Here is a 25,472-nt window from a genome sequence, read left to right on the forward strand (position 1 = left end):
AAATGCTGCCAACAATAAAAAGAAATAAGAGGCTTTTACCCCTTCCTATCATGCAAGAGTCCCAGTGGCACATATTTTCCACGTAACCTGAGAACATCCCTGTTACCCTTAGTCTTTCCATTCACAGGTATGGAGACTGGAACTCTGGTCCACAGCTGGTTAACAAGACAAGGACACAACCCAGGTGGTCTCATTTGTCAGTCCAACTCTACCATCATGCTCCCATACTAGCTAGTACTTGGCTCTGTTGGTCTGGGGCCAGTCAATGCACAGGGATATTGTAGTATTATAGTAGGTAGTAGATAGTGTTTAGCACAGAGCCTAAGAGGTAATGAGCACTCAAAATGTAAAAGTAGAAAATTAAACTTAAGTTTCTATGACTCCAAAGGAAATGCTCCTTCTGTGGAAAATACTCAGGTCGGAAAGCAAAACCCTGATCCACAGTCACACCACAATGTCACAATGACAGACATGTTATACACTCCACCTGTACAACTCCTGAGTCACCTTTATGTAGCTTTCCTTCTTGAGACCACTGTCCATCACCTGTTGATTTTTACTGAAATCCTGGGGAGTCAGAAAGATGGGAGAGATCCAGAGAGGCCCAGAGAGACCACAGACAGACCTACCATTGAATCTCCCTCCTTTCGGCCTCTTTCTATCATATCCATTTTCTCCTCAGGGACTGTGAACTGGCATCTATAGGGAATTTCCTGTCAGTGAGCCTCTGCAGGGCAGACTGAGTGCTCATTCTTCCCTAGGGACCATCAAAGCCACCGTCCCTAGGGAATCCACAGTCCTGTTGATATAGGGGAAAGAGATGTAACTACCATACCTACTAGATATCCAAAACATGAGTTCGTGTTCTCTAAAATGGAAGAATGAATTCTAGGAACAATGGATGATAAGAGCAGGAAAAATTTATTGAAAGATAGCTTCTGTCTCAAACAGAAGGGAGACCAGAAAGGGGGTTACCCACCATCCCACTTCTCAAAGGTTTTTTATATAGTAAAGCCATGAGGTGAGGCAGGTACAAAGTGGGACAAAACTACAAGACCCAATGGAAAATTACAAGGTAGATATGAGGTGGGGCAAAACCATGACCAACCAATAAGATTACAAGTACAGTCACCCAGATAATATTGATTAAATGGGGGTCAAATGGGGGAGCAAGTCACATAGCAAGTGTATAAGGGTTTTCAGTAAGGGTGGGGGTCAGGGTTATATAATGGAAAGGCTGGGTTAAGACCTTACACCTCCACCCAGATGATTGACACCTATTTAGAATATCAATCACTGCTATTTATCCCCAGGGGAAGCACAGGGGTGTAGTAGTTTCTCTCCTTTTACAATTCTGCCTTCCATGAAAGTGTCTTAATTGCCCTCCATGTTGGCTCCTTCACTGTCCTCCATGTTGGCTCCTCCTAGGCTGGCCCTGTCTAACTACGAGATATCTAATTAAGTTACCTATCTGCAATACTATGAAGCCATTATTGCCACCCAACCTAAGGCAGATATTGTCACATTTTGTGCATCTTTGGAAATCTTCCCTCCAACTGGGTCATCAAAGAAAACAGGTTGAGGAGGCAGCTGGGAGGTATCTGGGTAATCCTCCCTGGCTGCCACCTCCACATTGGAACATCCAGCCAGGCTCATCAAACAACTGCAATCCCAACTAGGCACCTGCTCCCAAACCTACAACTGTTCCACCTGCTCCAAGAAGCCACAGTTCCTGCCAAGCCAGAACCATGGGATATGATTTGTATCTTAGAGAACAAAAGTCACATTAGCTAACATGTGAAGAGCAGTTAATACTTGCAAGACCTTGCTCCTCTGTATTTTATATATGTCCTAGAAGGAAATTGTAAAGGAAGTTGTTAAGGAAGATTCTTGGTTGTACATTTGGCTTAGGGGGTTGTTTCCTTGATATTGTTGTTAGTTTATTTTTCACTACATGTGATTTTTGTTCATTTGTTGTTTTGCTATTATGGAACAGAGCCTTATCAAATGTGATTGTTCTGTGGCTACCTGAAAAAAAATGTCTAGGACATTCTTATAATAAAAACTTTGAGCATAAACAAGCTTGTTTACTTGGATAAATTAGGGCTTTATTTCCCTAGAAAATGTAATCTTCATTTCACTGACTCTTCTTGTGGTCTAAGAATTTCCTTCATTTCCTGTGATCACTGGCTCTCACCACGAACCACAGCAGGAGGTTTAAAGGAGGGGGAGCCCTTTGAATGTCAGCTACAGTTGTTAGGCTGGAAGAAAAATTATTCTACTAGGGTTTACCCCACCTACCCAATCCCATTCTCACCAGGTTGTATCTGTGAGGTCTCCACAGCTGAAATGAAGAGCCTATCTCACCCTTTTAAGCTTTAAACCTTAAAGTTTATAGACCTGCTGACTCTCATCATGGAAAAAGTTTTCAGTTAGTAAAAAAGAGACATGAGAATATCTATTAGAGATAGAGATACAGGACACACTCTAAAAATGGAATGCACTCAGAAAAATGGTAACACATGACAAGCTGGGGTCAGGCATATTTAAAGGGGTGTCTTCAAGACAGGTGATGTAGGACATGTCTTCTCACTGTCTGTTAGGTTACAGTGCAAGCCATCTACATGTGTTTGAGATATGCTGTTTGTAGTTGAGATATGCTGTCACCAACACAGCTGCTTCCTGTCCAGGAAGAAAATGAATTTGCAGGCTTGGGTCTAGTGCCTGGGAACTTCCCAGCTATTATAAAAGGACCTTTACGAATTTAACACTGTTTTCTGTAAGGACAGGAGGAGGATCACAGGCTAGGCTGGCCTCTAGAAGCAGGAAAAAAATATTTCTTCAAGCTGCCATTTTTATTAAGTACAACTTTAAAAATCTTGATTTCCAGGAAAAAGACATGGATGCCCACTATCACCACTTCTCTTCAATATAGTTCTGAAAAATTAGCCATAACAATTAGACAAGAGAAAGAAATTAAAGCAATAAAGATAGGAAAGGAAGAAGTTAAACTGTCATTATTTGCTGATGATATGATATTCTACATTGAAGAACCAAAAAACTCCACTAAAAGACTTCTAGACTTAATTGACACTTTCAGCAGAGTAGCTGGATACAAGGACAACACTCAAAAATCAATAGCCTTCTTGTACACAAATAACAGACTCACTGAGAGATAAATTAGGGAAACAATTCCTTTCACAATAGCATCCAAAAATATGAAGTATCTAGGAATCAATCTAATGAAAGAAAGCAAAGGCCTCTACACTGAAAACTACAGCACTCTGAAAAAAGAAATCAAAGAGGATATAAGAAAATGGAAAGAGATCCCCTGCTCCTGGGTAGGAAGAATCAACATAGTGAAATTGGCCATACTACCAAAACTGATATACAGATTCAATGCAATGCCAATACAAATTCCAACAGTATATTTCACAGAACTAGAAAAAAGAATCCAAAAATTCATTTGGAACCATAAGAGACCTAGAATAGCAAAAGCCATTATAGGCAACAGTCACATGGCACCAGGTGTAACAATTCCCAATTTGAAACTATACTACAAAGCCACTGTGATAAAAACAGCATGGTATTGGCAAAGAAACAGACCTGAGGATCAGTGGAACAGACTGGAAGATACAGAAACAACTCCAGACATACTCAGCTACCTCATCTTTGACAAAGAAGCCAACCATCCTCAGTGGAGGAAAGGTAGTCTCTTTAATAAATCGTGTTGGAAAAACTGGATCTCAACCTGCAAAAGATTAAAACTGGACCCTATTTTTAACCATGCACTAAACTAAAATCTAAGTGGATTAAAGATCTAAATATTAAAACAGAAACACTAAACTTACTGGAAGATAAGTTAGGCAGAACTCTTAAAGATATTGGCACAGGAAAAGACTTTATGAACAAATCCTCAGTAGCATGGGAACTAGCAGAAAGAATCAACAACTGGGATCTCATCTTATTAAAAAGCTTCTGCACTGAAAAAGAAACCATCAACAGAACTATAAGACAATCTACAATGTGGGAAAAAATTTTACCAGGTGCTCCTCAGACAAATAACTATTATCTAGAATATATAAAGAACTCAAATAAAAGCCCCCCAAATATAAAGTCCAGATTCAAAAATTTGCATCTGAAATGAACAGACATTTCTTAGACAAAGAAGTAAAAGTATCAAGTAATTATATGAAAAAATGTTCCACATCACTGGTCATTTGAGAGATGCAGATGAAAAAAAACACTGAGATTCCACCTCACCCCACAAAGAACGGCTGCTATCAAGAAATCAATCAATAATAAATGTTGGCAGGGTTGTGGGGAGAAAGGAACCCTTCTCCATTGTTGGTGGGAGTGCAGACTGGTGCAACCACTATGGAAATCAATATGGAGATACCTTAAAGAACTAGGATTAGAGGTTCCATTTGACCCAGCTATTCTTCTGCTGGGTATCTTTCCAAAATAATTTAAAGAATCATACCACAGTGATATATGTGCATCCATGTTTATAGTGGCACAATTTGTAATAGCCTACAAATACCCCATTTACCTATCATTTGGAGACTGAATAAAGAAGATGTGGTTTTTCTATAAAATGGAATACTATTCAGCCATAAAGAATGAGAAATTAGAGTCATTCATAGGAAAATGGATACATATTGAGGATATACTCCCAAGTGAAATAAATAAGTCACACATGTATAAATACTGAATAGTTTCTTTGGTGTGGAAAAACTATAATTGTAAATAAGATCATAATGGTATAACTGACAATGTGAAATAGGAAGAAAGGGGCTAAAGGTGTAGAGGAAGTGGGAAGGGTAGGGGAAAGGAAATAAGGGAAAAGAAAAAATATGTGAAAATGAAAGAATGGAAATAAATTTTTTGTAAGTAGGGAAGGGAGGAGGGGTGAAAGGAGGGCAGGGGTAAGAAGAAAAAATGAGAACCAAGATCTTTCATGTAAAGGTATAAGATACGAAAGATGAATGTAACTATACTGTATACCTAGAATGTATCAATAAACTCAATGAGAAAAAAATCTTGATTTCTTTGTCTCCTGTTTACTTCCTTTATTTCTTCTGTCCTATCTCATGCTCACCACTAACTCCACAGAATGCTTTTTTCTCCACCTTATCAAGGTTCTAGAACAGGTCAAAACAGATTGTCCATCAAGGACACTGTCCCGCAAGCTCACAATGGGGTATAATATGCCCTTTGTCTTGTGCTTTTCCCCATTTGCTCTTTTCTTTCTGGTAAACTCCTATTCTTGCTTCAAAAGTCCATCTGGCCTTTGCCTCCTCTGACAACCCCTTGACTTTCCCAGGCTTTGAGAGCGTAACTGCAGGCTCAGAGTAGAGCTGGGGCCAGGGTTGGTCACCAAACTGTTGCCCATCCATGGAAAGTAAGGTAACCTCATGACATGACAGCGGAGGCATTTTCAGAGCAGTCATACAGAACCTCATGACTAGTGAATGTAATAATAGAAAAACAGGGCTTGGATGTTGTGAGTCTTTATTTCATTTTTATAATGATGCCTTCTTATTGTACTTTACAAAAGTATTGATCCACAATGGATTGAAATTTATTAAAGGTTGGGCTGTGAGGGCTTCACCACAATGGCTGGAACAGCATCGACCAGGTCTTTTTCTCTGCGGCTTCACCTCTCCTCCCACTTCCCTGAGCACTGCAAATTCTCCACAGCATTTAATATATGATGGACTTGAAGGCAAAGCAATTCTTACCTAAACTTCTCTTCTTTCCCTAGAAAGGAGGGAAACGAAGCTAAGAAAGGTAAAGTAACATGCCTGTGTGTGTTTCCTACTGCTGCTATGATAAAGTACCACAAATGCAGGGGCTTAAAGCTACATAAATTTAGTATGTATAGTTTTGGAGGTCAGAAAGCTAATGGGTTCTCTGCTAAAACCAGAGTGTCAGCAGGGCCTGTGTTCTCAGAGGCTCTAAGAAAGAATGTATATTCTTGTCTTTTCCAGAGTCCCTTGGCTCAGAGCCCTTTCCTCCAGCCTCAAAGCCAGCAAGCCAACAGTACAGCGCCCCTGTCTGTCTGTCTCTCTCTGCCCCTTTCACACACACACACACACACACAACCTCTGCTTCCATCATCACCTCACTTGTCTAACTCGTAACTCCTTATAAGGACCTCTGTGATTACTTTGAGTCTATCTGGATATTCCAGTATAATCTCACCTAAAGATTTTTAATTTCATCACATCTGTAGAGCCCTCAAACAGCATACCTAAAAATTACAGGGACTAGGACATAGATTCCACCTATTCAAACTCAGGTCTTGGCCTCACGATCCACGTGTTGTGTTTTGTTTGTTTTCTAAACTATTCCGCTCTACCTTTAATATATGTGCATATTTGGTAAAATGCTTTGTTTGAAAGCATTAGAAAATAGTACCCCCTGGTATGGGTGGAAAAAGGATTCCTATGATTGTACCTTCCTCACTGAGGAGAATCAGAGTCCCCTGCTGGTAGTTGCACCCACACAGGGGAGCCCCAAAAGCAACTGTGGGCTCAGGAAGACCTGTGATGAGTCTCCCAGTGAGCACACCCTTGCATCTCAGCAAAGACAGGGATTTCTCCAGAAGGGCAATGCTCCTTGACAGTGCTGTCTTTTTATTCCCAAGCAGTAGTAAATAGATATGCGATGTTTGCTAGCAAGAAGAAAAACTTACACTGAGTTTCTCCAGGAAGATACTAAGGTAACCCAGCAGCACCAATACACTGCAAGCCTCATTTAGTTCCTTGTGGTAAACTTGTATAAATCCAATACAGTATGCCTCAAGAGCTTGCTCTGTGATGTCCTGCTTGATGAAAATACTGGCATCATCCACTACACAGTGGTTGTTTAACTGCAGTGTTTCCCCCACTCTCTCCATTCCAGCTGTCCCATCTCATGTCCCAGAGCCTCAGCTCCTCCTGAAGATTGTGTCCCAGGGAAGCACACTGGGAAAGGAAAGCAAATTTTCCTCTGGAAAGAACACAGACCTATTGCTTCACTGCAACAGCTGTGGAGCTGTCACTCTGGCCGGCTCTGACAAGGGGGACTGGAGGGTGTTGGGCCTCAACAGGAGCCACTGTGTGGCACTTCCAGTACGTGTATGTGGCACAAGGACCTGAGGGCCATGCCCGTAAACAGGCTCCTCTACCCCCAACAAAGCCAGGCAAGAGCAGGACAAAGATGCAAAGGCAGATGAGTCCAGGCAGGACCACTAAGCAGGGAGAGGGAGCCATCCAGCCAGCCTGAAAAGCGTTTACAGAACCCAGAAGCCCAGATGTGTAATCTGGGAGCATTTAGAGGGATCCAGGAATCATCCTGAGCGCCTCCATCTGCGCTCCATGTGAGAACTATTCTCCCCTCTGTCTCTGCATGTCATGTTATATCAGTGTCTTTCTTCTTCTGCAGGGCGGCCATGGATGAGTGTTCAGATCCTCCACTGAACAAAGGCACCACACTGAGGAACGTCACCAAAATCTAAGCCACACCTTCACTTACCTGAGAGCACTCTGGCCAGTACGTGGATTCCAGGCCTCCAAGCTATGTGTACAGGGACAGCAGCTGTGAGCCAGTCATGATGTAAACTCACCATGGACACAGCACACTCAGCAGAAAAGGCCAGTCATGTGCAGCTGTGCCCTCCCCGCAGCCCTCTTGCCTGCCCACTGTTCTTGGGAGATGAAAATGCATTCCCAGCACTCTGCACCTTTTTATAAAATTTCATTGGTATATATTTGTAATACGTAGCAATTATATTCAGTTTGGGGTAGATGTGTAGCACCTATCTAATCTTGATCATTTGTACTCACCCTGCCCCTCTCCCTTCTTCCTCAGGTCCCCTTCCTATCTCTACAGAGTATACCTCCTCATTTTTTAACATAGCTCTTTTATTTTACTCTTTTAATTATGTAATTTTAGGTCTCTCATGTTAAAGAAACCATACAACATTTAATCTTTTGTGACTTATTTTTCTTAGTATTGTGCTTTCAAAATTTACCCATTTTCCTACAATAAAATGTATCCCTCTTTATGACTCCATAGTACTTCACTGTGTATATATATTTTATAAGCCACTTCCATGATTTAGCTTTTATGAGTCATGCTGCTATAGACATGGGTACGTGTGCACCATTGTGCCATGATGACTTCCTCCTTCAGAACCTAACCAGGAAAGGTATAGCTGGGTCAAATGGAATGCCTTATGTTATGGTTAATATCTAGATGTCCCCGTAAAGCCTTGTGTGATCATAGGCAGGAACATTGGAAGGTGACTGGACTACAGAAGTGCTATCACTGACTTGCTGTTAGGAGGTGGGCCTGGTCACAAGAGGTGGGACATGACCCAAAAGGTTGTGTCTCCCTTCCTAGCTCATCTCTTGACTCTCTGCTTCCTCGGTGCCATGATATGTGTAGCTTTCCTCCACCAGGCCTCTCTGCCATGCTGTTTCTTTGGAGCCCACCAACCACATACTGAAACGTGAGCCGAGATAAATATTTCCTCCCTTAAATTGCAGGTGTCCAGTACTGTCTTAGCAACAAGAAAGTGACTGAAACACTATTTTTCTTCTTTTAAGAAATCACCATACTGGTTTCCAAAATGGTTTTACTAGTCCATATTCCCACGTACAATGTTGAAGGACTCCTTTTCCCCCATAACCACACCATCATTTACTGTTTTTTGAGTTCTTGATATGGCCATTCTTACTGCAGTAGGGTGAAATGTCAGGGTTCCATTGATTTGCATTTTCTCCAATGGCCAAAGATGGTGAACATTTTTTACGGTGCTGCGGATAGCACCTAGGGCCTCACACATGCTAGGCAAGTGCTCTAACACTGAGCTACATCTCCTGCCCTGTGGTGAAATTTTTTCATGCATTTGTTGGCCATTTGTATTTCTTCTTCTGAGAAGCATCTATTCATTTCAATTGCCACTTTTGATGGGATCTTCCATGGGGAGTCTAATTTTTTTAGTTCTTTATATATTCTAGATACTAGTCCAGTAGCTGCCAAAACTTTTTCCCCATTCTGTTGTCTCTTTATTCTTTTTTTTTTTTTTTTTTTCAGACAGGGTCTCACTGTGTAGTTGAGACTATCTAGAACTCACTATGTAGCCCAGGCTGGTCTCAAACTCACAGTGATTCTCCTGCCTCAGTCTCCTGAGTGCTAGGATTACAAGCATGCGCCACCACACCCAGCTTCTTTACTCTTGATTGTTTCCTTTTCTGTACAGAAGTTTTTAATTTGATATAATCCCATTGGTGGATTCTTCGTGTAGGAGACCAAAATATTTATACTCTCAGAGTTGTTTTTAAGCCTAACATAACTGCCTCCATGTTAACATCTAAGTCACCTCACTGGCACAGACGTGCCGATGACTGTACTAACGGCCTTGCTCATTTAATGACCTAATCTGTTACATAACAACTGTATCTCATCATGACTGTTACTGTACAATATGTTTCTCCTTTATCATTTTATGATTAGCTACTTCCTCTTACAATTCTGTGGTTTTTGCCTTTATATACTGCTTGTGCCTGCAAATAAACGAGACCTTGACAAGCCTCTGCTTGGTCTCCTTCTTTCTGCGCCTCTTTTGTCCCATTTCCAGGTATCTCCCCTTCTCGAGCTCTGCTAATTACAAGCCCTGCTGGCTGGGGCACTTCGTATTATGTCTTGTACAACTGCAGTTCTGTTCAGGAAGTCCTAACCTATACCTTTGTCTTTAAGAGTTTTTATCAATTTTTTTCTTCCAACAGTTTCAGAGTTTCTGTTTTACATATAGATCTTTGATCCATTTTAGTACAGGGTAAGAGATATATATCTAAATTCATTCTTCTGTGTGTGGATACCAGTTTTCCCAAAACCATTTGTTTAAAAGGCTGTCTTTTCTCCAGCATACAGTATGGGCCCTTTTGTCAAAAATCAGATATCTGAAGGTGTTGGAGTTTTTTGTGTCCTCTATTCTATGCCATTGTTCAATGTGCCTATTTTTTGCGTGTGTGAGGGCACTATGCTGTTTTAACTGCTGTAGTTTTGTAATATAACTTGAAGTCCAGAACCACAATGCCTCCCGTCTTGCTCTTGTTACCCAGAATCCAGAATCCTGCTTCTGACGCTGGACCTGACTCCATCGCCTGAGCCCAGGGGTGAGTTTGCCAAGGATCTGAGAGTGTGCACTTGTGTATCCAGGGTTGTTGGCTCACAGAGCTCCCCTGGCAGCAGCGTGGCTGCGGACTATCATTATGCAATAGAGTCAGTACGAACTTCCTGAATTGGGTGGGGGGATGAGAAGAGGCACGTTTTAAAAGGCTTTTTTAGAAACATACCTCATGCTCCAGCTTGACCATTTCTGTCTCCTCCCTGAGGTGACCGTGAGTTCATTAAGAACTTGATATTTCTTTGCACCCCCAACAACCAGCAGGTCATTTCTCCAATTTCTCTATAGCTCTTACCCTGAATGACAGGTAGAAGAAAGGAAAGGAAAATATGCAAAGAAAAATGAAGGAAGGAAAGAGGGAGGAGGGAAAAAGAATACTGTATTTGGATGGATGGATGGAGTGATGGAATGATAGATTTGTTATACTGGTTAGACACAAACACAGGTTGCTTTCCTCTAAATCCCCTACTTTGACCAATTCTGGCCACTTTTTTTTTTTTTTTTTTTCTTGTTGTAGAAAACTTATTTTTTTCCATGAAACAAAGTTTGGGTCAGTGGGAAATAATAAATCAAAAAATTGAATGGCACATTTTCTCCGCACATATCCTACTTTGAATTAGGAAATGACATTGAAATCCATTTCACTACAAGTAAAATGTTACATGAAAGCATTAAAAATAACTGAAACACAAAAAGAAGAAATAAATTGTTATGTTTTTGTTTGTTTGTTTGTTTGTTTTGAGAAATCTCTATTCCGGGGCTCATGGCACACAAGAGAGTCAAAACAGGTAAAAGATGCACCTGGACACAAATTTCCAAAAAGTTGGAAAAGGGGAAGAAACGGGATGAAAATGGTGGTGTGAAGAGAATGGACATTCGCAGCACTGCTTCGGTAACCAGTCTTCTGGATGAAATACCCACCCTCCCCTCCTGTGCAGAAAATTCCCCAAAGCTGGACTCTAGGATACTCCTTGAACTGAAATCAGAAAATCCCCTGACAGTGAAGCAGCTCTTTCACCCAAGCGCTGACTTGTGTGGAGTGTAGCTCCGTGAACCGCTGCTGTAAGCAGAAGCCTGCTTCAGCCTTGAAAGTTGTCACAGCAGCTTTTCCATCTCTTTCATGAACATCATCCTTAGTTTGTACTGAGACAGGAACAGAAGGAGCAGACTTGGGGGCTGCTTTGGCAAGAGGCACAGCAGAATCATCCTCTGACTTCCTCTGGGGCCATCAGTGGCCCCTTTATTCTCCCAAAGTACCCTCAGTGAGTGGGCACAAATCGAGTCATCTCTGCCTTGAGGTTAGTGATCTGGGGCTTCGCACAGATGGTCACTGTGGCTTTCTTCTCGATGGTGGCTGCACTTGTGTCATCTGCCTTGGGTCGCTGAATCAAGTTGGGGGGTGCGGTGGGGCTCAACACACCTGGTTCAGCAAGGGAGCTGGGGGGAAGAGCCCAGGTGGGGCGGGTCCGAGTGGAGGCACCAAAGTTGGGCGCATCGTGCCAGGACGGGGCAGAAGGATGCCTGGAGGTTCAGGGGAGGTAGCCTTGGTGGTGGGCCCCGGGGAGGAGGGTCAGGGGTGATCTCAGGAATGGAGGAGCCCCTGGAGGTGGCCCAGGAGGGAGGCTTGTAGGCGGTCCAGGAGGCCGCCAAGGTGGAGCAGGAGGTGGTCCAAGAGGAGGCGGGCCTGGCATAGGCGGCACTTAAATCTGAGGAGGAGTAGTAACCGTGCCATCACAATGAAGATCCTCCTTATGCTGTTTCTGTGATTGCTTCTCTGCTTCAGAATCATCAGGATCATCATCATCATCGTCGTTGTCCTCTGAAAATTCCTCTACTTCCCGGCCCTCCTGGGGATTTCCTGAGCCGCCATTCGAAGCATCTTTAAACAGTGCCCCCTTCCCTCCTGTCTCTCACATCCATTGTGTTATTCCCAAAGCCACCTGCGCCTTCTAGACCGAGCCACTGTCGGAGCCCATGCACTGCCCTTCCACAGCTGAATATGGATCTCTGCACATCTTCCCCTCCTTCATCCCCGGGAGCTGGAAGCCAGGCCACAGGCCTTCCCATGGTCCTGCTGTGTGCAGAATGTGTATAGCACTCAGCCCCGAGGAAGTAAGAATCTCCCTAAACATTCGGGTACCATGAGGATTTTGCTGCCATCACCTCCTTTGTGGAAGACAGAGCTCCCTCATATATCCAGCCGGACTGCCCCAAATCCTACTTAAAGATTTAGCTTCTTTATTCTTTGTGGAGGTTTCTTTCCCTGCTCATTCTTAGTGCCTACTGCTGTGAGGTTTTTTTGAGGTGGCTTATTCCAAGGAATACTGAACATTCTCAAGGCTCCAAGATATTGACTCTAAAATGGCTGGGGGACTCTCAATGTTGACTTCAACAGAGTGAAGGTGAAAATGGTACTTTTTGAGCATCTAATCTGTGCCAGGCACTGTCCTGTGCCCTGGTGGGCAACAGAGGATAAAGGAGCTCCCTGTTCCCATGGAACTTCCAGTCTATTAGGAGGAGAGACAAATGAATCAGCAGTTCATGCTCCACAGTGCCAGGACCATGGCCAAGTAGGGGTCAAAGGAGGACAGGTTGGAAGTAGAGACTCTGCAGCCCAAGTGGCCTCTCTGCAGATGACTTTAGACTTGAGACCCGAGTGATGAAAAAGAGCCACCAAAAGCAGATGCAAAGGACACATCAGAGAAGTGGACTTGGAGAGTCGGGAATAGACAGAGGCCAGTGTGGCTGGAGCACTATGAGCAAGGTGGAGAGTGGGCGGAAATGAGCTCAGGAAGGTGGACAGGGACCTGATCAAGATTCTTCCCAGACAAAATTGCTGACACTTAACACTAATGGCCACTTTATTATTCTAGTCCAATTTCTGTTGCAGTGATTTATAAAAAACTGAGATAAGCAACTGAAAAGAAGGATTTACTTTGGCTCATGGTTTCAGTCCATGGTCACTTGGCCCCATCACTTTGGACCTCTGTTGGTGCAGAACATCACAGCAGAGAGCACACTGTAGCACAAAGTTGCTTACCACATGTAGCTAGGAAGCAAAGAAAGAGGGGACAGGACTACCCCCTTCAGCGCCATGCCCAATGACCTGAGTTTCCTCCACTAAGCCTTGCCTTCAGCAGGCTCTGCCCAACTCTCGATAGCTCCCTCAGCTGGGGACGATGCTTTCAACACATGGGCCTTTGGGAACTTTTAAGACCCCAACTGTAATGGCTATGTTGAGGGCTTGTTGTATGCCTGACACCGTGTTAAGTATCTTGCCTAATTTACTCATTTAATCATCACAACAAATACATCTGAAATGGAGGCTACTGCTTCATTTAACAAATACTGAGAATGGCATGCACTGAGGGCCACACCCTGGGCTGAACTCTTTATGCAGCACCCTGTTGGGTCCTCATAACAGCCCAATGTGCTTATTTTTCCCACTGTGCAAGTGAGAAAACAGAGACTTGGAGCACCTCTGACTTGTTCGAGGTTCCTGCCATCTGTACATAAGATCACACGGATGCTAGGTCACCTCTCTCTATGCCATATGGGTCTCCCTGTACATGTCACCATGCCCTTGTCTGTTAACCTTTCAATCTGCTTTGATATTTGACTTTGGGAAAATAGGGGCATTATTGCTCCCAGAGAAAAATGTTGGGGCGTATAAGGATTTTTCTTCTCGGCATGGCTGTCTCTGGAGCCCTGGGCAGGAGAAAGCTATGGAGAAGCCCACGGAGCAGATGCCCAGGGAAAAGAGCCCAGTGTCCCTCTCCAGCAAGCTGTGTGACCTTGGGTCTCCCCCAAAGTAGTCTGGTCCTGCACACCATCCAAAGATTCAGCCCAATCTGCTGCCACCTTTAAAATCTCTACTACATATGAAGAATAGTCTGCCTGAAAGCCAAACCTCCTAAGCTGCACCATTTTCATTCTTCTCTGTCAGAGCCCAGGCCAAGCCCAATCGACTTTAAAGCAATTTGCCTGCAGGAGTGGTCCCAGGCTTCCCCAACAGCCTTAAGGCCAACAGATCATTTAAAATATTTTTATAACATAAAAATCCAATCCACTATAGCAAGCAATCAGCTATCTTAAAATAATTACCCATAACTAAAGAGAAACCAAAGTAACATCAAACAAAATCTGATTAATGGGTGGGGAAAAAAACTGATTTTCTTTAACTAATTCCTTAAAATAAATTTCAATAGCATAATCTCTCTATGAAAACACTTCTTTAGGGGCTTAAGATAAACAGACTGTTTTTTTACAAAGACCCTCACAACTAAATTACATAGCATTTGGGGGAGGTTGTAGTTATTTTTCCTAAGTAGAGAATTTTCTATGTGCTTCTATTTTCCCCCAAGGCCATCACAGATAGAGAATAAAATTTCATTTTCTTCCTGCAATTATGTAGCTGTATTATTCCTGTAATAGGCTTAAGAAGAACAAGCTCCCCAAATGCAATTCTCCAACTGAAGTTTACAGGGTTGAAATTGTGAGACAAATCCTCTTTTGTGCCTTTCTAGACCTTTTTGAAAAGGTCAGTGTTAATGGCAATTTAGAAAACTCAATTTCTCCACAAGTGCCAAGGTTTTGAAGACATTGGGTGGAGATTTGGAGTAGGGCCTGCCCTGGTACACAAGTAGGGAGCTGGAGAGGTATGATTCTAACCTGGCCCTGGACTCTATTGGCCATACACCTTGAGATCAAAACAGCACAATACACAGCAACTGGGACTATGAAGATGGGGGAGTTTAAAAGAGATCTTGCCCAGCTAACAAAAATAGGAGGAACAGAAGGCAACCAAAGGACTCCTCCAAGTCCACCCACCTAGATGCATGAAGTGGAGGAAGCTTTGAGGAGATCTCTATTTGACCCTTTGAAGAGGCTTTCCTCCAATCCTCTCCCAAAAGACAGGGTCATCAAACCCTGTCCACACTATGCATGACCCATGCTAACAGCTAACACAGCCAGACTGCCAGAGCTAGAATCTACTTTCCTCTCCGCGTCCTTTGTATTTCCCATAATTTTCCCTTCTTTTTAATCTTCTTTTTCCTCCCAACACCTCTGTGAGTGTGTAGGGGGAGCAAATAATCCGCACAAATGACTCAGTTACTAAACTGCAAATTCTCATGAGAACTTTTTTAAAAGGCAAAAATACAAAGCATATCTCAGAAAATATAAATATACAGTAGAAAAGGCATAATTATAAGTAACAAGACTAGGGTTAGAGCCACTGACTAGTCCTGCCCTGTGTCTTCATTTGAGCCTGCTTCCTCCTCTGTGATATGGGAGTAATAATACCTACCCCCTACAGTTTCCATGAGGGTTTAATGAGTTAGTTCCTATAAGTACATAGCACGTAATATGTGCTAGACATGTGTGCATTATGTAGAGGTTATGATTGAGTTATCTCCTAACCTCAACATAAGAAACCAGGGAACCCATGTACAAGAGTAGACCAATCCCTGGCCCCCAGAAGGTACAGTGTCTGGAAAACATAGTTTGGGTGGCCAAGCTTGCCCCCTGTCCTAGTTTGGATTGCCCCAGAAGCAGATCCCAAACCAGGTATTACAGAAAAAGCCACAATGCACGATATTAAGCCAGCCACATCAGTGGAAGAGCGACATGGGGAAACTGAGAAATGGCACTAAATTATGACTCAGAGTTCTAGCCAGGGAGCTGGGAGATCCTTGCCCAAACACTTAGCAGCTGGTGGTTACAGGAGAACCCCTTAAAACCCAGGGCAAGGTCAGTTCATGGGCACTTCCAGATGGCTGTGCACAGTGACAAAGAAGTTTCCAGTAGCCTGGTGGAAACTGCCATCAGCTGGCACAGATGGTAATGGTGAAAGCATCTGAGGCAATATGGGCAGTGCATCCATTGCAGCTACTCTTGGCAAACCTCTGTCTGCTTCCCCAGTGGGATCACAATGATGATGCATTTGTAATAAGGTGCAGATGTTGTTTTAGCTATCAGCCCCTACCCTTCCCTTCCACTTCCCCTAAGACTAGTGAGATTTAATCAGTCAAATTTCTCATGGGAGCACTAGTTCTAGCGTAGGTAAATGTACAGCGGAGTATGCTAGACATGTACACTCCCAGGGTTTCCATCAGCACAGCTGGAGGTCTGTGCAGAGAACACTGCACACACTGACCCACCTGTGCTGAGTCCTAGGTCTTCAGTGTCCCAGTTTTTACGAGATCCATTGTGGAGGAGTTGAGCCTAAAGAAACGGAATCATAAGCACCTACTGGTTGCCTGCCCTGCAAGCAGTAGTGAAGGGAAAACCACTTTTCCACTCTCTAATTTAGATCGACATTGTTACTCAAAGGCCCATTTATTAAAGATTAGGTCTCTAGGTTGGCTCTACTGGAAGATGATGGGACTCTAGGAGGTGGGACATGTGGGAGGTTTTAGGTCCATTTGAAGGATGCCCTCAAAGAAGACTGTGTGACCTTGGTCTCTTTCTCTCTCTCTTGCACCTGGCCATGAGGTAAATGGTATTCCTCTGCCTCACACTCACCATCTAATGTTACCTCCACCCTCAACATGCATGCACACGTGCACACTCACACACACCCCAGAGGCCCAAAAGCAATGAGGCCAGTTGTGGACCAAAACCTCCAAATCTGTGAGCCAAAATAAATCTTTTCTCTTCCTAAGTGGATGATCAGAAGTATTTGTTAAATAACAGTAGATTAACATGCCCCACCTTCACAAGCATTCTCTTCCATCTATTTCAAACTAAAGTGTGGCAATTTAATTCATCTCTGTGTTCTGTTGACTTGAATTGGTCCACTTACAAATTAGCTTGAACAGTTTTTCATGTTTATAGCTCCCCAGCCTTTTAACTTGCACATTATCTTCTTTCTCAGCATATACATAGCACTTCTCACCAATTTATCATACTGCTCTCCAGAGAAAATCAAGTTCTGATCCAAGACACAGTTTTGAGGAGCCAGCTGTGTTCAGAGGGTTGCTTGTGCTCATAACAGAACCAGATATAAAGGTCAGAAAGTGGGGTCCACAGCAACATTTTCCCCAGTGGCTCCAGGGTTGATCTCTTCTCATTTCTGGATCTGAACTTGAAGAAGATGGAAGCCACTACCTGACACCACCCACCATTTCCGAATTGTGCCCAGGGGTTGACCTCTAGGCACCACACCTCCCGAGATAGCTTTGCTCTCTGGCTTCTAGTTGGGTCTGTCCAATAAGAGGCACCATCATGAGAGAAGGCAGGAACATAGGAATTTTTCTTCCCTGCCTGTATTAGTTTCCCAGGGGTGCCAAAACATCAGACTAGGGTAGCTTAAAACAACAGAAATGCATTCTGTCACAGCTTTGGAAAAGAGAAAACTGAAATCAACATGCCATTATGATTGGCTCCTCTGAGGCAGAGCCCCTCTCCTGGCTTCTGGTGGCTGCTTGCAATCCTTCGTGTGTAGATGTGTCCCTCCAATCTCTGCCTCTATTTGTATGTATTATTCTAAGTCTTCAGTCTGTTTCTTTTTCTCGTCTTATAAAGATGTCAGTTATATTTGACCGGAAACCACCCTAATCCAATATATGTTCTTTTAACTTCATTATATCTACAAAGACCCTACTTCCAAGTAAAGTCACTTTCATAGTTACCAAGGGTTTGAACTCCAAAATTATTGGGACATAATTTAACATACACAGGCCCGCCTGGCCAGTGCTCTGGTTGGTTCCTCATAGCCACCGCACATATCCGGGGCCTATCTTTTATAATAGTACATAACTCTGGCTCCCATCCCTTTCAGGGGATGGGGCTAGTATCTGGAAGTGTCACTATGTTTTGTCCTCACCCTGCCACCCCTCTCTCCACAGTCCCTTTACCAAACCCTCCTCAAGTGCCTCAAGGGCTCACAGCCAAACTATGAAGTTAGAAAAATCCAAAAGCACATTCCAAGAGCCATTCATAAGATATGACCTGTTTCTTCGGCGTGTGACTGGCACAGAAGAAATTGGGATGCCTAGGTAGAGAATTGTGTGAGGGGTTGGCTGAAACAGCTAGAGCAAACTGCTAACCCTCGAAGTGAAGCAGAAGTATGAACTGTGTGTACTACTTTGCAAAAAACCAAGACTTTCCCCTATCTTCGGACAAGGAAACCCATCAGCTAAGAGGTTTCATATGCCATCTTCTGCCCTACTTGGGAGCAGCAAAAAGTGGTCTGGGAAGAAGGTGGTAGCTAGAGGAGCCACTCAGGGAAAGAGAGAGGCTGGCCCTAGGCACTGACTAGACAAGGTATGATCAAAATATAAAGTGAATATTTAAATTTTAAAATATTTATTACAATAAAAATATGTTGTCCTTAATCCTCCTTAAAATAAACACACCAACCTCATTGTTTTTGCCACCTTCTGAAGCAGTGCTGGAGGTGTTCTTTCATGAGCATCTTTTGATAAACTGTCTTGGCTATTTCAGGGTCCCGAATCTATTCAAAATATGTACCTTGCAGAGTCTGTGAGGAATAGCCAGAAGTCACATGGTGCCAGATCTGTTGACTAAGATAAGTAAGGCTACACCATAGCATTTTCAGTTGATAGAAACAGATGCACATGTTTGGAATAGGGACATGCAGGCAACCAGGAAAAGACACAAAAGAAGACTTTCAGAACTGTTGAAAGAAGTGGCAAGAATGAAAGGATAGGGTGTGTTCAAAGTGAGGAGGAGGAGGTTGAGGGAGATGGATGGCAATGTGTGTTCTACTCTTCATGGCTTCCCATCCTACAGAAGACCTGAATCTCAAGAAGTTTTACCTTAAAGTAATGCTAACTTTTGGTTACTATTCAAGAGTGGTCATTGCAGCTAGTAAGATGAGATGAGTATTTGTGTCAACTTAAAAGAAATTTTGAAAAGATGAGATTGTATTTGCAACTGAAAGTGCACAAGGATGGTTTTCCCTGAGAATGACAAGAACGATGATAAAACTTCATGGTGATTTCATCCAAGGTGCAAGAAAGAATGGTCCACAGCACAGGTTTCATCAGACAGCGATAGGGAAGAACAAACACACATAAATACCTGTCTCCTGTCAGTCCCCTGTTGGGCTCAAATCATTCTGTGTGATAGGAAAAGCTAGAACTAAAGATAGGAATATAAATACAAATCAAAAAAATTACAAAGACATATAAATAAAGTAGAAAGTTGAATCAAAAGACAGTATACATAAATTTGGAGTTCACAAGGTCATTGCTGATAAAAAGCTGGACTGCAAATATGCCTTTGAGTCTCCTGGCAGCTGAAGAAGGACTATCAATTACAAAATTGAATCTGTCCACAAAAAAGTCAAGCATAGTAGTTTCTCAGATGAAACAATGCCTTTCTCATATTCAAGACTTCAATTTTTCATATGGTTCTTCAAATAGGACTTGCTGATTTAGTGGACAATATCCTCACCAACAAGCTACCATAAATACCACAGAAAGTTTCACCCATCAGTTCCTTATATCATCCATCAAAGGAAGCCGAGAGCAAGATAAAAAAAAAAAAAGCACATTAGTGTCAATGCAATTGGATACAAGCAGTATCTCCCTTTGCCCTGGCTTGATAGGTTTTGACTGAGTTGGAATGCCCATTAGAATTGAAAGCACATGATGGATTTCACAGAGCAAAAGACAGGGGCAGCAGGGGCATATGGAAGGGCCCTGTGCAAGCAGTAGGTCACTATTTTTCACCACCCACCTTCCTGAGGAAGGAAAATTCATCCATTACTCACATAGTGAACACTGTTTCAAAAGGCCTAAACCACATGGCTATTTCAAGCAATCTCAAGCTTTCCAGGGTACCAAAACTGCACAATCTATATTTCCCTTTTGAGGCAAATTTGTAACTTGCTTTCTAGGTTTTGGTTCAAAAACACAATTGGGAGCTCATTTGTATTAATTGCAATTGCAGCTGAACACTGAAGCTGAATGATGTTAGCAAATGGATGACATTACATTGAGATTAAACATGTGTGTCCTGAATGACTGTGTTTCAAAAGTATAGAATTATTCTAACAAAGAATTGATTTGGATGTGCAAGTATACTATTATTCAAATAACTTTCAAACATAACAGAGCTTAGAGAAAAATGCCATTTTCTACCTCAGCAGAGCATGTAATGGTCTGTCATTGCATGTGAAGTTTAATTTGCACAAAGACACAATATGTCTTTCCTGTGGGCCTCCTGCTCTTAGAGCTGGGCTGAGTTACCTGAACCTCCTCTCCCCTCTGATGTCTGCCTGTGAAGCTTCCGGAGTCAATGCTACAGTCAGAGAGTGCGTGTCACCACCAAATGAAAGAAGAGTGATATTGATGGTAGTCTTTGGAAGGAAATTCCGAGGCCATCCAAGCATCACCTTGGGTAGGAGCCATGAAAGGGCTAGTTCAGAAGAGAGACCGGAAGCAGGGTCAGGCTACAACTGGGCACAGAAGGACAGTAGCATGAAAGACCAGCATGGGCCAAGATCAAGAAAGCAGAGCCATGAGGACAGGTTGTTGGGGGATTCTCAGTGGCTCCGTATGTGGGGAGAGTCTGGAAGTATCCATCTGTCAGGAAATGTGGCAAGAGCAATGGGTAAGATCAGATCTCAAAGATTTCCCTCCCTATGTATCTATTATGGTTTAAATCTAAAATGTCCCCCAAAAGGATCATGTTTGGATGTGGTCTCGGCTGAATGGGGCAGATCACTGGGGGTGTAATCTGGAAGGGTGCATTCTCATCCTAGCTCCTTCTTTCTCTCTTTGCTTTGTGGCTGCCATGCAGTGACAGCTTTCCTTCACCATGTCATCTATCATAGCATTTCTGCCTTGGAGCAATTGACCATGTATTGAACCCACTGCAACTATAAGCTAAAATAAACCTTTCCTCCCTTCAGTTGCAGGTGTTTAGTGTTTTGTCCATCCCGGGAAAGAAAAATGACTAGTACAGTGTCCTCCAAAGAACTTTGAGATTTCTTTCCCCTGAAGATAATAGAAGACAGGGCAATGAAGGTTTTTAAACTGTGGAGTGATGTTGACCTTCAGAAAGCCTGCAAAAGCATGTCCACAAAAAGAACTCCAACATCTATAACACCAGCTATACCCTGCACCCTGGCATTTGTTCCATTTATTTCAGGTGTGCCAGTTCTATGCACTCTAGGTCCCCATAGGCCCTAGCCCCACAGTTAATGCTACTGGTGGCAGTTACACACACACACACACATTCACACACGCACACGCACACGCACACGCACACGCACACACTCCTACACACAGCAGAAGGGGCCACACTCCTGCCTCTCTCCACCATTCCACTACTCTGTTCCTTCTGTTTCCTCTGCAAACCTAAAACTTTCTCACAGAGCCAATTCTTTCATTGTGATTAGGAAAAGGCATCCATCCCTCCAGTGCCCATTCCTTGTATGACAACAGGACATGAGCTGGTACTCAATCCCAGCAGACACCTCCTTCTGGCAGCCTGCACAGCCATTCCCAATAGCCCTGTTCCTCCACCTTGGGACAATATCCCTTATCTCCCCTTGCCCTTGGTGACTAATACAGTATCATACCAAGGCACAGAAGAATAAAATATTAGATGAATAAATGTTCAAAATCCTTGAAGCCAATACACATGGAATGCTCTTGAAAAATGTATGTTATTTGCGTTGTGTGTACATAAAATAAAGTTTGGGAAGCTACAGAGAAAATTGTTATGGAAGGTCATTCTGGGGAAGAGAGACTGGAGGGAAGAATTTTATTTTGCAGTTGTTTTTATTAGGGAACATGTATTACTTTCACAGCACAATAATTTAAGTTTAAAATAAAATCCTTCAGGGCTCAGCCTAGGCTCCAACTCCTAGCATTCCCATACTCCCAGCCCCGCTATCCTTTCTCATCTCTGACCACCTGCTGAGCAGAAGAAAGACCCCTCCAAGTTTAATCTACTGCCAGTCTTATCTGATGCCATCCATCCATCTGTGCATGAACAGAAGGTAAATGAAATTTTCTTGCTTGGCCCAGAATCATCCCCATGGCTGAGGGTCTCCAATGTTAAATGTACCCAATTATAAAGAGAGCACCAAGATGCTAGTTAAAAATGAACCAAGTAGTTTAGTAACTGTGACCCCACCCACTTACCTCCATATACAGACTAGAAGGTCAAAGGAGACCACTTATGGGGGGGTCCTTGGAGGATATGGCTGTGAAAGGGGAGGTAAACGCCCCTGTCTCACCTGGGCCAGGTGAGGACGACTCTTAGGGCCCCACTTAGACATGGAGGATGCTGCAAAAAAGGAGCAGGACATCCCTCTCCAGCTGGATGTGTACTGCACTGCAGAAATCTCCACCTTGTCCCAACATGGACCCAGTTGCAGGAAGACTATTGTGAGGAGATCTGGAAAAGGGCTGCCTGAACATTACAAGAGAGGGGTCATCATTTCCTTGGTCTCACAAATTCATGAGGTAAGAGTCAGAGTGTAGCAGGACAGGGTGCAACTCCCATAGGCCAAGGGACCCCAGCAGAGAAAGATTATGTAGACAGGACAGGAGCTGGGCATGGAAGGCAGAAGAGGTCATACAGAGAGTGCTTCAACTGGAGACCAGGAACTTTGTTAAGGAGAGACCCCTCTGACAGGCTTCCAAAAGCCCCCTCATGCACCTATAAGAGTGTGCATATTCCTGCCTGGCACTGGAAATAGCTGGTCACAGCCAGCCCCTATGAACAGAGAGGCAATCAGATCAGCAGAGCCTGCAAGTAAAGGGACATTGGCCCATTTCTTCTAATTCTCCCCGTGTTCACCCCCATAAGATCTTATAGGTGAAGAGAGAATACAAAAAGAACTGAATCACACAGATGAGACCTAAGGGTGGGAGGAAGAAGCTCGGAACAGAAGAGAGGCTGAAGATGCAATTTGTCTGAAAGAGACCTTTTGTTGCTTGAATATCTCAACCATCAACATGACTACTGCTATAGCTAAACAGGTCACAAATTACAGGATCTGTCTGAGGTATAGGTAAGGGCTAGGAAACAGAAATCAACAGACTGTATTTGAAGGGTAACATTGGAGAAAAATGAGTTCTTGTTCTGTATGCTAGAGAGCTCTAAGATTCCAGTAGCAGATAAGAATGTATATTCCCAAGGAGGTGTGATCTCTTCCTGGAAGAGGACTGTGGAGCTTGTGTCTCTGGCCTCCACTTGTACAGTGTGGGGATCCCTAAAATACCTAATAAATCTATTTTGGTCAGGGTCGTGGTCAGATCCAGAAAAACTCACAACCCAAATACCATCATCCCCTCTGGAACTCCTGACATCAGTTTAAAACCATTCAACATTTTTAACTAGAATTCCCTGAAAAGCCTTCATTATGGTAATGAAGCACCTCAGTGCTCCTAGAGGGGAATTAAATATGCTTCCTTCCTTAGAGCCTTTAATAGGTTTTTATAAAACAGCTAAGGATGTTTAGAAACCACTGCCCTATGCACCACTGATCTAGCATCTGCCAGGGACGGGGTTGTAGCTCCCAGACCCCAGATCCCAGCTGTGGGACCCTCTTATCTCCTGTTTATTCCAGAAACACTCCTGTACCAGGCAATGCGCTAGGTGCTAGAAACACAGAGAAGGACAAAACAGATACCGTTATTTCCCTCTGGAGCACATGAACAATGAATGAAAATCTAGATATAAGCCACGAAAGAGGGCTGGGAGCTATGGGAGGCCATGGCTGAGCCACTGGAGGTGTGAGGACAGGTGCACCTAAGGAAGGGTCAGGCAAATGTGAACTGGAGATGAATATAAAGTAGCAGAGTGAACAGGAGGAGAAGCAGCATGCACAAGAGACAGGGAAAAACTTGCCTACCTTCCAAACCCATGTGTCACCTCCTATACTCTCTGACATCAAGCACTTTGGAGAAAAAAGAAAAGCTACACATTAGAAATTTCTTAAAACTTAAAAAATATCCATCAGCAATCTCTTTGTTTTGCAGGAACCATTCATGTTTTTGCCCATTCCCCTTCCAGAGTCTGTAGGTATTTAATTACTTCCTTGCACCCTCCTGCCAGTCTGGGCATTGAACGTCTCGGGTGAAGAGGCATTGATGGATGCACCGCAGTTTTGCTATATTGCATGGCCCAATCTATCAAAATGCATTTTATAAATTAGTATTCTTAAATTCCCATCTAATGTCAATGTCCTTTGATTTATATAATATAGACTGGATTTATGGATCATTGAAGTAATTTATAGCTCAGGTAACTAATTTGTCGACCAAAATGTATAAGTCACCAAGCACTTTTCTCCATGACATAGATAGGTCCTAAATGATTCAAGTAATTTAAATTGGCAGGGGACTAATTCAGAGCATGAGACCATGGAAAACCCAAGTTTCCAATCTGAGAAATAGTCTTCTTAAAGGCTCCAACAGGATGGTTAGATGCCTTATAACTCCTACCTCCCCTTCCATGAAGGGAGTATGAAGGAAATAAATAGTCTAAAATATAAAAATGGGTATAAGAGTGCTTCTTGTAGTAGAAGTTAGAACGGCAAAATGTTGGAAGGAACATAGATGCTCAGAAATAATAACTAATTTGGTGAAGTACAAGTCATCAATTAATGTATTAATGTATATAATGTTAAGCAGTGAATAAAAATGATTCCCAGAATTCAGTGATTCTGAGCCAGGGACTACTTTACCTCCCAGGGAATATTTGGCAATGTCTGGGCACATATTTGACTATCACACCTGGGGACTGGATCCTACTATGATCTAATGTAAAGAGATCAGGAATGTTAAAATGGATCCTATCATGGTCTGAACAACTCTTCAAAACAAATAATTATCTGAAGCATCTCATTAACAGAAGCAAGGACAAATGCCACATGATCATCTCAACAAATGCATAAGTCTTAAATAAAACCCAACATAAATTCATTATTAAAAAGAAGAAAATAGGACTTTATCTCAATTTGATAAAAGCCATTTGTGACAATAGTATTACCAACATCATATTAAATGGGGGAAAAGCTGAAAGCTCTTCCTCTAAAATCAGGAGCAAGACAAGGATGTACACTGTCATTACTCCTGTTCAACATACTACTGGAAAATTCAGCCAGGGCAGTCAGACAAGAGAAAGAGATTAAAAGGATACATGCAGGAAAGGAAGAAGTCAAATGAACTTTATTTGCAGATGACACTAGCCATTAAAAGAAGACCCCAAAAATGCACCAAAAGACTCCTGGAACTAATAACAAAATTCAGCAATGTAGCAAGATACAAAGTCAACACCAAAAAACAAAAAAAAAAAAAAA

The 25,472-nt window shown here is 42.9% G+C and overlaps 2 long non-coding RNA genes across 7 annotated transcripts in view; one reads left to right on the forward strand and one right to left on the reverse strand.

Annotated features, from left to right (window-relative positions):
• The window catches only part of LOC104851054, a 236,978-nt gene that overhangs the window by 73,560 nt on the left and 137,946 nt on the right, over nucleotides 1–25,472 (reverse strand). The window lies entirely within an intron of this gene.
• LOC104851055 lies at nucleotides 5,275–7,714 on the forward strand. The gene is made up of 3 exons (XR_777145.1): nucleotides 5,275–5,409; nucleotides 5,768–5,793; nucleotides 7,432–7,714. It is a non-coding gene; the product is annotated as an uncharacterized LOC104851055 (long non-coding RNA).

This window comes from Fukomys damarensis, unplaced genomic scaffold (assembly GCF_012274545.1).
Source record: "Fukomys damarensis isolate Sample0158 unplaced genomic scaffold, DMR_v1.0_HiC HiC_scaffold_37, whole genome shotgun sequence".
NCBI lineage: Eukaryota > Metazoa > Chordata > Mammalia > Rodentia > Bathyergidae > Fukomys > Fukomys damarensis.